The sequence below is a fragment of the Euprymna scolopes genome, chromosome 38 (genome assembly GCF_053919585.1).
Source record: "Euprymna scolopes isolate OS-2025 chromosome 38, ASM5391958v1, whole genome shotgun sequence".
Classification (NCBI taxonomy): Eukaryota; Metazoa; Mollusca; class Cephalopoda; order Sepiida; family Sepiolidae; genus Euprymna; species Euprymna scolopes.
This window is the reverse complement of record NC_136519.1, coordinates 56,203,052-56,215,483: the sequence shown is the minus strand read 5'-3', so window position 1 is coordinate 56,215,483 and position 12,432 is coordinate 56,203,052. Positions and strand designations below refer to the sequence as shown.

Sequence of the window (12,432 nt, the reverse complement as noted above, 5' to 3'; positions counted from 1 at the left end):
GTAACAAAAAATAGGTATATTACAAATATCCCGCATTTCCATTACAACCGACTACTACGGTGCACTTTTCAATCCTTATCCTCGAGTGGCCTGTGGGCTTTGATAAGTGGTAATGCGTATTTAACAAAATATTAATATATATATAACAAATTTACTGAATTTCCATTACTAACAATTACTATATTTTGTCCAATTGACTACTGCACTTTTCAACACTTATCCTCTAGTGGCCTCTGGGCCTTGATAAGTGGTAATGCCTATATAAACAAAATATAAATATATATATAACAAATTTCCCGACTTTCCATTACTAAGTATTACTATGTTGTCCAATTAACTACTGCCATTTTCAACCCTTATCCTCGGGTGGCCTCTGGGCCTTATTGTCCAATTGACTACTGTGCACATTTAACTCTTATCCTCGAGATGTATCTGGGCCTTGATAAGTGGAAATGCCTAAGTAACAAAAAAATAGATATATAACAAATTTCCCGAATTTGACTACTGTGCACTTTTCAACTCTTATCCTCGAGTGGCCTCTGGGCCTTGATAAGTGGTCATATATATTTTTTACAAAATAACAAAATAGGTTGGAGTCGCTGAATAACTCATCCTCCCGTTAAAGCGGTTCCATCCTCTTTCCCCAATTTGACTACTGTGCACTTTTCAACTCTCGTCCTCGAGTGGACTATGGGCCTTGATAAGTGGTAATACATATTTTATGAAAAATATATCTATATATATCTATATATATATATATATATATATATATAACAAAATAGGTTGGAGTTGCTGAATAACTCATCCTCCTGTTAAAGCGGTTCCATCCTCTTTCCCAAATTTGACTACTGTGGACTTTTTAACTCTCATCCTCGAGTGGCCTATGGGCCTTGATAAGTGGTAATACATATTTTTTTATAAATATATATATATATATACCAAAACAGGTGTGAGTCGCTGAATAATTCATCCTCCTATTAAAGCGATTAAATCCTCTTTCCCAAATTTGACTACTGTGCACTTTTAAACTCTCATCCTCGTGTGGCCTCTGGGCCTTGATAAGTGGTAATATATTTTTGTTATAAATATAGATATATATATATATATATATAAAAATAGGTTGGAGTCGCTGAATAACTCATCCTCCCGTTAAAGCGGTTCCATCCTCTTTCCCGAATTTTACTACTATGCACTTTTCAACTCTCATCCTCGAGTGGCCTATTGTCCTTGATAAGTGGTAATATATATTTTTTAATAAAAGTATATATATATATATATATATAACAAAATAGGTTGGAGTCGCTGAATAACTCATCCTCTCGTTAAAGCGGTTCCATCCTCTTTACCGTATTTTTTATACAGTGCACTATTCAACTCTCATCCTCGAGTGGCCTATTGTCCTTGGTAAGTGGTAATATATATTTTTTAATAAATATAGATGTAAATATATATATAAAAAAATAGGTTGGAGTCGCTGAATAACTCATCCTCCCGTGAAAGCGGTTCCATCCTCTTTCCCGAATTTGACTACTGTGCACTTTTCAACTCTAATCCTCGAGTGTCCTATGGGCCTTGATAAGTAGTAATATATATTTTTTACAAAATATATACATACATATATATAACAAAATAGGTTGGAGTCACTGAATAATTCATCCTCCTCTTAAAGCGGTTCCATCATCTTTGCCGAATTTGACTACTGTGCACTTTTAAACTCTCATCCTCGTGTGGCCTATGGGCCTTGATAAGTGGTAATATATATTTAAAAATAAATATAGATATAAATATATATATACCAAAATAGGTTGGAGTCGCTGAATATCTCATCCTCCCGTTAAAGCGGTTCCATCCTCTTTCCCAGATTTGACTACTGTGCACTTTTCAACTCTAATCCTCGAGTGTCCTATGGGCCTTGATAAGTAGTAATATATATTTTTTAAAAAATATATACATACATATATGTAACAAAATAGGTTGGAGTCACTGAATAATTCATCCTCCTCTTAAAGCGGTTCCATCATCTTTCCCAGTTTGACTGCTGTGCACTTTTCAACTCTAATCCTCGAGTGTCCTATGGGCCTTGATAAGTAGTAATATATATTTTTTAAAAAATATATACATACATATATGTAACAAAATAGGTTGGAGTCACTGAATAATTCATCCTCCTCTTAAAGCGGTTCCATCATCTTTGCCGAATTTGACTACTGTGCACTTTTAAACTCTCATCCTCGAGTGGCCTATAGGCCTTGATAAGTGATAATATATATATATATATATATATATATATATATATTACAAAATAGGTTGGTGTCGCTGAATAACTCATGCTCCCGTTAAAGTTGTTCCATCCTCTTTCCCAAATTTGACTACTGTGACCTTTTGAACTGTCATCCTCGAGTTGCCTATTGGCCTTGATAAGTGCTAATATAGAGAGAAGAGAAACGGGGTGAGAGAGAGAGAAGATAAAGAGGGCGAGAGAGAGACAGAAGAGAATGAGGGGAGAGAGAGAGAGAAGAGAAAGACGGTGTGAGAGAGAGAAGAGAAAGGGGGTGAGAGAGAGAGAAGAGAAAGAGGTAGACAGGGAGAGAGAAGAGGGTAAGAGTGAGTTGAGAATGAGGGTGAAAGAGAGAGAGAGAAGAGAAAGAGGGTGAGAGAGAGAGAAAAGAAAGACGGCGAGAGAGAGAGAAAAGAGAAGAGAAGAGAAAGAGGGTAAGAGAGAGAGAGAAGAGGGTGAGAGAGAGAAGAGAAAGAGGTAGAGAGAGAAGAGGGTGAGAGAGAGCAGAGAAGAGGGTGAGAGAGAGCAGAGAAAGAGGGTGAGAGAGAAAGAGGGTGAGAGAAGTGAAAGAGGTAGAGAGAGAAGAGGGTAAGAGAGAAAGAGGGTGAGAGAGAGAAGAGGGTGAGAGAGAGAGAGGTAGTGAGAGAGAGAGATAAGAGAAAGAGGTAGAGAGAGAGAGAAGAGGGTAAGACAGAGAGAGAGAGAGGGGTAGTGAGAGAGAGAGAGATAAGAGAAAGAGGTAGAGAGAGAGAGAGAGAGAAGAGGGTGAGGGAGAAAGAAGAGGGTGAGAGAGAGCAGAGGGAGAGAGAGAGAGAAGAGAAATAGGTAGAGAGAGAGAGATGAAGGTGAGAGAGAGCAGGGAAAGAGGGTGATAGAGAAGAGAAAGAGGTAGAGAGAGAGAGAGAGAAGGGTGAGAGAGAGCAGAAAAAGAGGGTGAGAGAGAGAGAAAGAGGGTCAGAGAGAGAGAGAAGAGAAAAAGGTGTACACAGAGAGTGAGAGAGAGAAGAGGGTAAGAGAGAGAGAGAGAAGAGGTTGAGAGAGAGAGAGAGATAAGAGAAAGAGGTAGAGAGAGAGAAGCGGGTGAGAGAGAGAGAAGAGGGTGCGAGAGAGAAGAGAAAGAGGTAGAGAGAGAGAAGCGGGTGAGAGAGAGAGAAGAGGGCGCGAGAGAGAAGAGAAAAAGGTAGAGAGAGAGAAGAGGGTGAGAGAGAGAGAAAGAGGATGAGAGAGAGAAGAGAAAGAGAGAGAGAGAAGAGGGTGATAGAGAAAGAGAGTGAGAGAGAGAAGAGAAAGAGAGAGAGAGAGAAAGAGGGTGAGAGAAGAGGGTAAATGTGCATCTTTTTTTATAGTAGGTAATGCTTGGGAGACTGTGCACATTGCCTCCTCCCCCCTCCCCCCTACAAAAGCGGTTCCATTCATAAGAAAACAAACTCGTATAAAAGTAATTTTCGTGTATTTAAGCGGCCTCATACTGATAGCCACCCCCCCTTCCAGAGAGAGAGAAATATGGTGATAGAGAGAGTTAGGAAAGGTGTAGAGATAGAAGAGAGTGAGAGAGAGAGAGAAAGACGGCGAGAGAGAGAGAGAAAGACGGCGAGAGAGAGAGAGAAAGACGGCGAGAGAGAGAGAGAGAGAGAGAGAGAAGGGAAAGAGGGTGAGAGAGAGAGTAGATAAAGAGGGTGAGAGAGAGAAAGAGAAGAGAAAAAGGTCTAGAGAGAGAGAGAGAAGAGAGTGAGAGAGAGAGAGAGAAATATGGTGAGTCGAGTTGATCCTCTCTCTCTCACTCTCTTCTCTCTCTCTCTCTCTCTAGACCTTTTTCTCTTCTCTTTCTCTCTCTCACCCTCTTTATCTACTCTCTCTCTCACCCTCTTTCCCTTCTCTCTCTCTCTCTCTCTCGCCGTCTTTAGAGAGAAGAGAAACAGGGCGAGAGAGAGAGAGAAGATAAGAGAAGGGAAAGAGGGTGAGAGAGAGAGTAGATAAAGAGGGTGAGAGTGAGAAAGAGAAGAGAAAGAGGTCTAGAGAGAGAGAGAGAGAAGAGAGTGAGAGAGAGAGAGAGAAATATGGTGATAGAGAGTTAGGAAAGGTGTAAAGATAGAAGAGAGTGAGAGAGAGAGAGAAAGACGGCGAGAGAGAGAGAGAAAGACGGAGAGAGAGAGAGAGAGAGAGAGAGAGAGAGAGAGAGAGAGAAAGACGGCGAAAGAGAGAGAGAGAGAGAGAAAGACGGCGAGAGAGAGAGAGAGAAAGTGGAAAATGTGCAAGCGACCTAATTTTCGTTTACATAAGCGGCCTGATACTGATGCCCCCCCTCCCCCTTCAAGTTAACAGAGTTAGAATGTATAAACAAAATGGCTAATCTTTGTTTACATGTAAATTACAAAGAGCAAAGTCATCTTCGCCGGCAAAAAACTTCGAGCAAAAATAAAAACATTTTCCCTACGTCAATTTTCGTGTAATTTTGGGTTTTTTTTTATTTTTGGAGTGCGATAATTACGTTGTTAATAACGGTTCGAGTCGAAAACTAATATTTAACTGTGTTATAGTATCAATTTCTCCTCCGAAGGCAGTTTTAACGTACCTCAGCTGCAGCCGACATTTTACTGAGCTGACGTCACGTCACGTGACACTTAATGAATAACGTTATAATGACAGGATTTTTGGGGCCCCCCCTGGGAGAAAAATGATAAGTTCACCCCCTTGTAATTGTCCGTTTGACGTGAAATTTTGATATTTGTCATGCGGGTGATCAAGGTGCAATATGATACATAATTTGTCAACTTTGGTTGTGTCTGTCAAAAGTTTGAGCTGACGTCACGTCACGTGACACGTATTGAATAACGTTAAAATGACAGGTTTTTTTGGGGGCCCCCCTAGGAGAAAAACGATCAGTTGACCCCTTTCTACTGGTCCGTTTGACGTGAAATTTCGATATTTGTCATCCGGGTGATCAAGGTGCAATATGATACCAAATTTGTCAACTCTGGTTCCGTCTTTCAAAAGTTTTAGCGTTACAAACAAACATACATACATACATACATACACACCGATTTTTGCCTTTTATATATATAGATGATCAGTTCACCCCCTTCTAATTGTCCGTTTGATGTGAAATTTCGATATTTGTCATGCGGGTGATCAAGGTGCAATATGATACCTAATTTGTCAACTTTGGTTGTGTCTGTCAAAAGTTTTAGCGTTACAAACAAACATACATACATACATACATACATACACACCGATTTTTGCCTTTTATATATTATACTAGCAGGGCTACCCGGCGTTGCTCGGGACCGTATAAACAATGAAAAAACAAAAGCAGATATTGAACATATGTTTGATTCTTAGGGGAGAGGAATCTTTCATCTCTATGTATTATTTGTTTTATCTACCCTAGGACTGGTATTGTTCATGTTTTATCCCTAGCATAGGTAATTTACAGCATGTATATGAAATTGTTTTACCTTAGGGAGAAGAGAACAGGTAATATACAACATAATGTGTCTATATTACATCCCTGGCAACGCCTAGAAACCAGCTAGAACATGTATTTCAGTCAATCTTTATTATATCCTGGGCTATGCCGGGAAACCAGCTAATTTCTTATTAGTGACTTGACCACCAAAATACCTCCCTAAGTGTGTCCTTTCTTTTGAACTTATTAGATATAGGTATCTAGAAATGTGTGTGAAATTTTGTTGAATGCATTGTTCACTATGATTTTCTTATTGTTCTACACAATATCAACTGTAGCGAAATAACACAGTAAACTTAGTGTAGTGTTAGAATAAAGAGCAAAGGAAAAAATTAGAATCATATTCTGTAATTGCAAATCTAAATTTGCTAGCGTGTACCAGTATTTGCCAGGTTGTGGAAATTTGGAACTTATAACATATGTAGTGGCCTTTTCCTAGATACCTATTGCTAAAAATTATACTTTCATTTTGTTAGAAAAATCTCTCTTCGGATGCCCTGCATCATTCAAAATAAAAACAAATATTTTTATAATTGTTTCAGTATATTGCTACACAATGTGAAAGTTTTTAACGTTTGTAAAAAAAATCATGAATGTGCTTATATTGCAAAAAAGAAAATATCAGTGCACAGTATTGAAAGTGTTTGAGATTCAAAAGTCTGTAACATTTCTACTAACTTCATAAGATGTCATGTGAGAAACTGAATTGAATATCAAGACATTATCTGAAGCGTTTTTATTTTGGTGTAACATATGTGTTTACAGTGAACCTTAACTTTTAATAAACAGATTGGTATGCAATGACATAGGCTAAGAATCTTTAACAAAATATATATAAATTGGAAAAATGTGTGAACAAATGAAAAAAAATGATCCGCTCCACTTGATGACATCAAGCACAGTAATATTTTAGTGAAGAAAATATGAAATTGATGTTCAGTGATTAGTTTGGATGAATGAGAAAATGTAATTGTTTGATGCATAAAAATAACTCAGTTGCTGTATTTGATATTAAGCAGCAAAATATAGTGATTTGAATATTTGGGAAAACATCAAACCAGATTATGTAAAAAGAAAAAAAAAGATGAAATTAGAAAATATATATTTTATGTTTATGAGTTCTGCCAATCAAAATTTTGTGGCAGAAATTGGGTGATTACCATGCAATTTTATTTTGGTAAAATTCTTAAATTATTTGAATGTTTATTATAATTTCTAATTAGTGACTTGTTATAATCAAAATCCGCCCTAAAGAGTGTCCTTTCTTTTATTAGGTATCAGAGTAGGTATCAAGATTTCTACTTCTATACAAATGGGATATTTCAGATCTGTACATAAAAAATTTGTTGAATATATAGGTTGAGAATTGTTCTGTGTCGCTCTCTCTCACACACACACGCATTCTCACTTTTATAGATATAATAGATAGATTACTCTAGATATATTTCCATATGTCTGAATACCCTATATACAAATTTTCAAATCTGTAGATAAAAAAATTGTTGAGTATATAGGTTGAAAATTGTTCTCTCTCTCTCTCACACACACATTCTCAATTTTAGAGATATAATAGATAGATTATGCTAGATATATTTCCATATGTCTGAATACCCTATATACAAATTTTCTAATCTGTAGATACAAAATTTGTTGAATATATAGGTTGAAAATTGTTCTTACTCTCTCTCTCTCTCTCTCGCTACCTCACACACACACATTCTAACTTTTATAGATATAATAGATAGATTATGCTAGATATATTTCCATATGTGTGAATACCCTATATACAAATTTTCTAATTTGTAGATAAAAAATTTGTAGAGTGCATAGGTTGAGAATTGTTCTCTCTATCTCTCACACACACACATTCTAACTTTTAAAGATATAATAGATTATGCTAGATATATTTCGATATTTCTGAATACCCTATATATAAAAATTTGTTGAATGTATAGGTTGAGAACTGTTCTCTCTCTCTCTCTCTCTCTCTCTCGCTCACACACACACACATTCTCACTTTTATAGATATAATAGAAAGATTATCCTAGATATATTTCTATTTGTATGAATACTCTATATACAAATTTTAAAATCTGTAGATAAAGAATTTGTTGAGTATATGGGTTGAGAATTGTTCTCTCTCTCTCTCTCTCTCACACACACACACACATTCTCACTTTTATAGATATAATAGATTATGCTAGATATATTTCCATATGTCTGAATACCCTATATACAAATTTTCAAATCTGTGGATAAAAAATTTGTTGAGTATATAGGTTGAGAATTGTTCTCTCTCTCTATCACACACATTCTCACTTTTATAGATATAATAGACAGATTATGCCAGATATATTGAAATATGTCTGAATGCCCAATATACAAATTTTGAAATCTGTAGATAAAAAATTTGTTGTATACATAGGTTGACAATTGTCCTCTCTCTCACACACACACACATTCTCACTTTTATACATATAATAGATAGATTATGCTAGATATATTTCTATATGTCTGAACACCCTATATACAAATGTTCAAATCTATGGATAAAAAATTTGTTGAATGTATAGGTTGAGAATTTTTATCTCTCTCTTTTTCTCTCTCTCTCTCTCGCTATCTTACACACACGCATTCTCACTTTTATAGATAAAATAGATAGATTATGCTAGATATATTTCCATATGTCTGAATACCCTATATACAAAGTTTCAAATCTGTAGATAAAAAATTTGTTGAATATATAGGTTTAGAATTGTTCTCTCTCTCTCTCTCTCACACACACATTCTAACTTTTGTAGTTATAATAGATAGATTATGCTAGATATATTTCCATATGTCTGAATACCCTATATACAAATTTTCTAAACTGTAGGTAAAAAATTTGTTGAGTATGTAGGTTAAGAATTGTTCTCTCTCTCTCTCACACACACACACACACACAAGTTCTCACTTTTATAGATATAATAGATAGATTATGCTAGATATATTTCTATATGTCTGCCTACCCTATATACAAATTTCCAAATCTGTGCCCAAAAATGTGTGGAATATATAGGTTGAGAATTGTTCTCTCTCTCTCTCTCTCTCACACATATTCTCACTTTTATAGGTTATATAGGTTGAGAATTTTTTGCTCTTTCCATCACTCACATTCACACTTTTATAGATATAATACATAGATTATGCCAGATATATTTACATATGTCTGAATACCCAATATACACATTTTCAAATCTGTAGATAAAAAATTAGTTGAATATATAGGTTGAGAATTGTTCTCTCTCTCTCTCTTTCTCTCTCTCTCACACACACATTCTCACTTTTATAGATATAATAGATAGATTATGCTAGATATATTTCCATACGTCTGAATACCCTATATCCAAATTTTCTAATATGTAGATAAAAAATTTTTGAATATATAGGGTGAGAATTTTCCTTCCTCTCTTTCTCTCTCTCTCTTTCTCACACACACACAAGCTGAAAATTGTTCTCTCTCTCTCTCTGACTCTCTCTCTCTCTCTCACACACACACACATGGTCATTTTATAGATATAATAGATAGGTTATGCTAGATATATTTCTATATGTCTGAATACCCTATATACAAATTTTTAAATCTGTAGATAAAAAATTTGTTGAGTATATAGGTTGAGAATTGTTCTTTCTCTCTCTCTCACACACACATTCTCACTTTTATAGATATAATAGATTATGCTAGATATATTTCCAAATGTCTGAATACCCTATATACAAATTTTCAAATCTGTAAAGATAGAATTTGTTGAATATATAGGTTGAGAATTGTTCTCTCTCTCTCTCTTTCACACACATTCTCACTTTTATAGATATAATAGATAGATTATGCTAGATATATTTCCTTATGTCTGAATACCCTATATACAAATTATCAAATCTGTAGATACAAAATTTGTTGAGTATATAGGTTGAGAATTGTTCTCCCTCTCTCTCTCTCTCACTCACTCACTCACTCACTCACACACACACACACACACATTCTACCTTTTATAGATATAATAGATTATGCTAGATATATTTCCATATGTCTGAATACCCTGTATACAAATTTTCAGATCTGTACATAAAAATTAGTTGAATATATAGGTTGAGAATTGTTCTCTCTCTGTCTCTTCTCTCTCTCTCTTTCACACACATTCTCACTTTTCTAGATATAATAGAGTGATTATGCTAGATATATTTCCATATGTCTGAATACCCTATATACAAATTTTATAATCGGTAGATAAAAAATTTGTTGAATATATAGGGTGAGAATTGTACTTACTCTCTCTCTCTCTCTCTCTCTCTCTCTCTCTCTCTCTCTCTCACGCACACATTCTCACTTTTATGGATATAATAGATAGATTATGCTGGATATATTTCCATATGTCTGAATACCCTATATACAAATGGTCAAATCTGTAGATAACAAATTTATTGAATAGATAGGTTGAGAATTGTTCTCTCTCTCTCTCTCTCTCGCAACCTTACACACACAACCACACGCAAACATTCTGACTTTTATAGATATAATAGATCGATTATGCTAGATATATTTCCATATGTCTGAATACCCAATATACAAATTTTCAAATCTGTAGGTAAAAAATTTGTTGAATATATAGGTTGAGAATTGTTCTCTCTCTCTCACACACTCACATTCTCACTTTTATAGATATAATGTATAGATTATGCTAGATATATTTCTATATGTCTGAATACCCTATATACAAAGTTTAAAATCCGTAGATAAAAATACGTTGAGTATATAGGTTGAGAATTGTTCTCTCTCTCTCTTACGCACACACACACACACATTTTCACTTTTATAGATATAATAGATAGATTATGCTAGATATATTTCCATATGTCTGAATACCCTATATACAAATTTTCAAATCTGTAGATAAAAAATGTATTGAATATATAGGTTGAGAATTGTTGTCTCTCTCTCTCTCTCTCTCTCTCTCTCTCTCTCTCTCTCTGGCTACCTCACACACACACACATTTTCACTTTTATAGATATAATAGATAGATTATGCTAGATATATTTCCATATGTCTGAATACCCTATATACAAACTTTCAAATCTGTAGATAAAAAATTTGTTGAGTATATAGGTTGAGAATTGTTCTCTCTCTCTCACACGAAACTGTGCGCTCGGCTTCTTCCCCCCCTTCCCACCCCAAATGCTTGGGAAACTGTGCACTGTTTTTGTTGGTTTTCAAGCTGCCTCTTCCCCCCCCCCACACACACACACAGTTTAACAGTAGTAGGAGGTCAAGAGAAAGAGGGTGAGAGAGAGAGAAGAGTAAGTTGGTGAGAGAGAGAGAAAAGAGAAAGAGGGTGTTGGTTTTATATTTTTATTATCGTCTAATATTTTGAAAGCTGAATTTCTAATAAAATGTGCATCTATAGGAGATAATGCCTGGGAATGTGTTCCCCCCCCCCACAGTTTAACAGTGGTGTGACGTCAAGAGAAAGAGGGTGAGAGAGAGGGAAGAGTAAGTGGGTGAGAGAGAGAAAAAAAAGAAAGACGGTGTTGGTTTTGTGAAAAAAGTTGTTATTTACAATTGTTCGCATTCTTGGCCTTTTGGTCAAGATCAAAGTGTAGTATCTGTTCTTCAGATGCTGCACTTCTATTTCTTGTTCTCTTTCGGTGGAGGAGAAATCCTCCACGACTGAGACAATTTTTATTTTTGTACCTTTTCTCCACGTTAAAAAACGACCCTGGTGTCTAACTCTGTCCCGTGGGGAGGCATAGTAAATAGGTACAATTGTTCGCCATTAGTGGATGTTGACGTCACGTCACGTGACATGACTAAGCGTTTTTTTTTTTAGTATGAATAACATTTTTTGTTATAATTATAAAGTCTACACTTAATTTTATAGAAAATGATGTATATATAATAGAAAAAAAAATTACTGGTTTTGTTGGATTCAAGTGGATCCCCCCCCCTCCAGTTTAAGAGATAGCAGGTCACGTGGTAATATACAAAATGGCTAGCGTAAATATAAAGATCGGTTTTTTTATCGACGAATATTTTGAAAGCTGAATTTTTTTTTATTCCTGTACATTTTTTCCTGATATTTTTCGTTAAAACTCTTGTATAAATACTATTTTTAACCAGTTAATTACGTTGGAGACATTGTCATGGAGTTTAATAATCTCTAGAACAAAGCAGAAGAGAAATTACAAAAGTATCGGTAAAACAAAGTGTTTGTTTACATTTGTTCGCCATTACTGGATGTTGACGTCACGTCACGTGACATGACTAAGCGTTTTTGGATTATGTAATATTAACATTAAAATGACAGGTTTTTTTGGGGGCCCCCCTAGGAGAGAAATGATCAGTTCACCCCCTTTTAATGGTCCGTTTGGTGTGGAATTTCGATATTTGTCATGCGGGTGATCAAGGTTCAATATGATACATAATTTGTCAACTTTGGTTGTGTCTGTCAAAAGTTTGAGCTGACGTCACGTCACGTGACACGTATTGAATAACGTTAAAATGACAGGTTTTTGGGGGGGCCCCCCTAGGAGAAAAACGATCAGTTGACCCCTTTCTACTGGTCCGTTTGACGTGAAATTTCGATATTTGTCATCCGGGTGATCAAGGTGCAATATGATACCAAATTTGTCAACTCTGGTTCCGTCTTTCAA

At 35.5% G+C, this 12,432-nt stretch overlaps 1 protein-coding gene and 1 pseudogene across 2 annotated transcripts in view; both read left to right on the top strand.

Annotated features, from left to right (window-relative positions):
- Positions 1 to 12,432, top strand: part of LOC145263159 (cyclic GMP-AMP synthase-like receptor 1) — a 171,591-nt gene that overhangs the window by 95,990 nt on the left and 63,169 nt on the right. The window lies entirely within an intron of this gene.
- On the top strand, positions 11,345 to 11,478 carry LOC145263444 (U2 spliceosomal RNA; annotated as a pseudogene).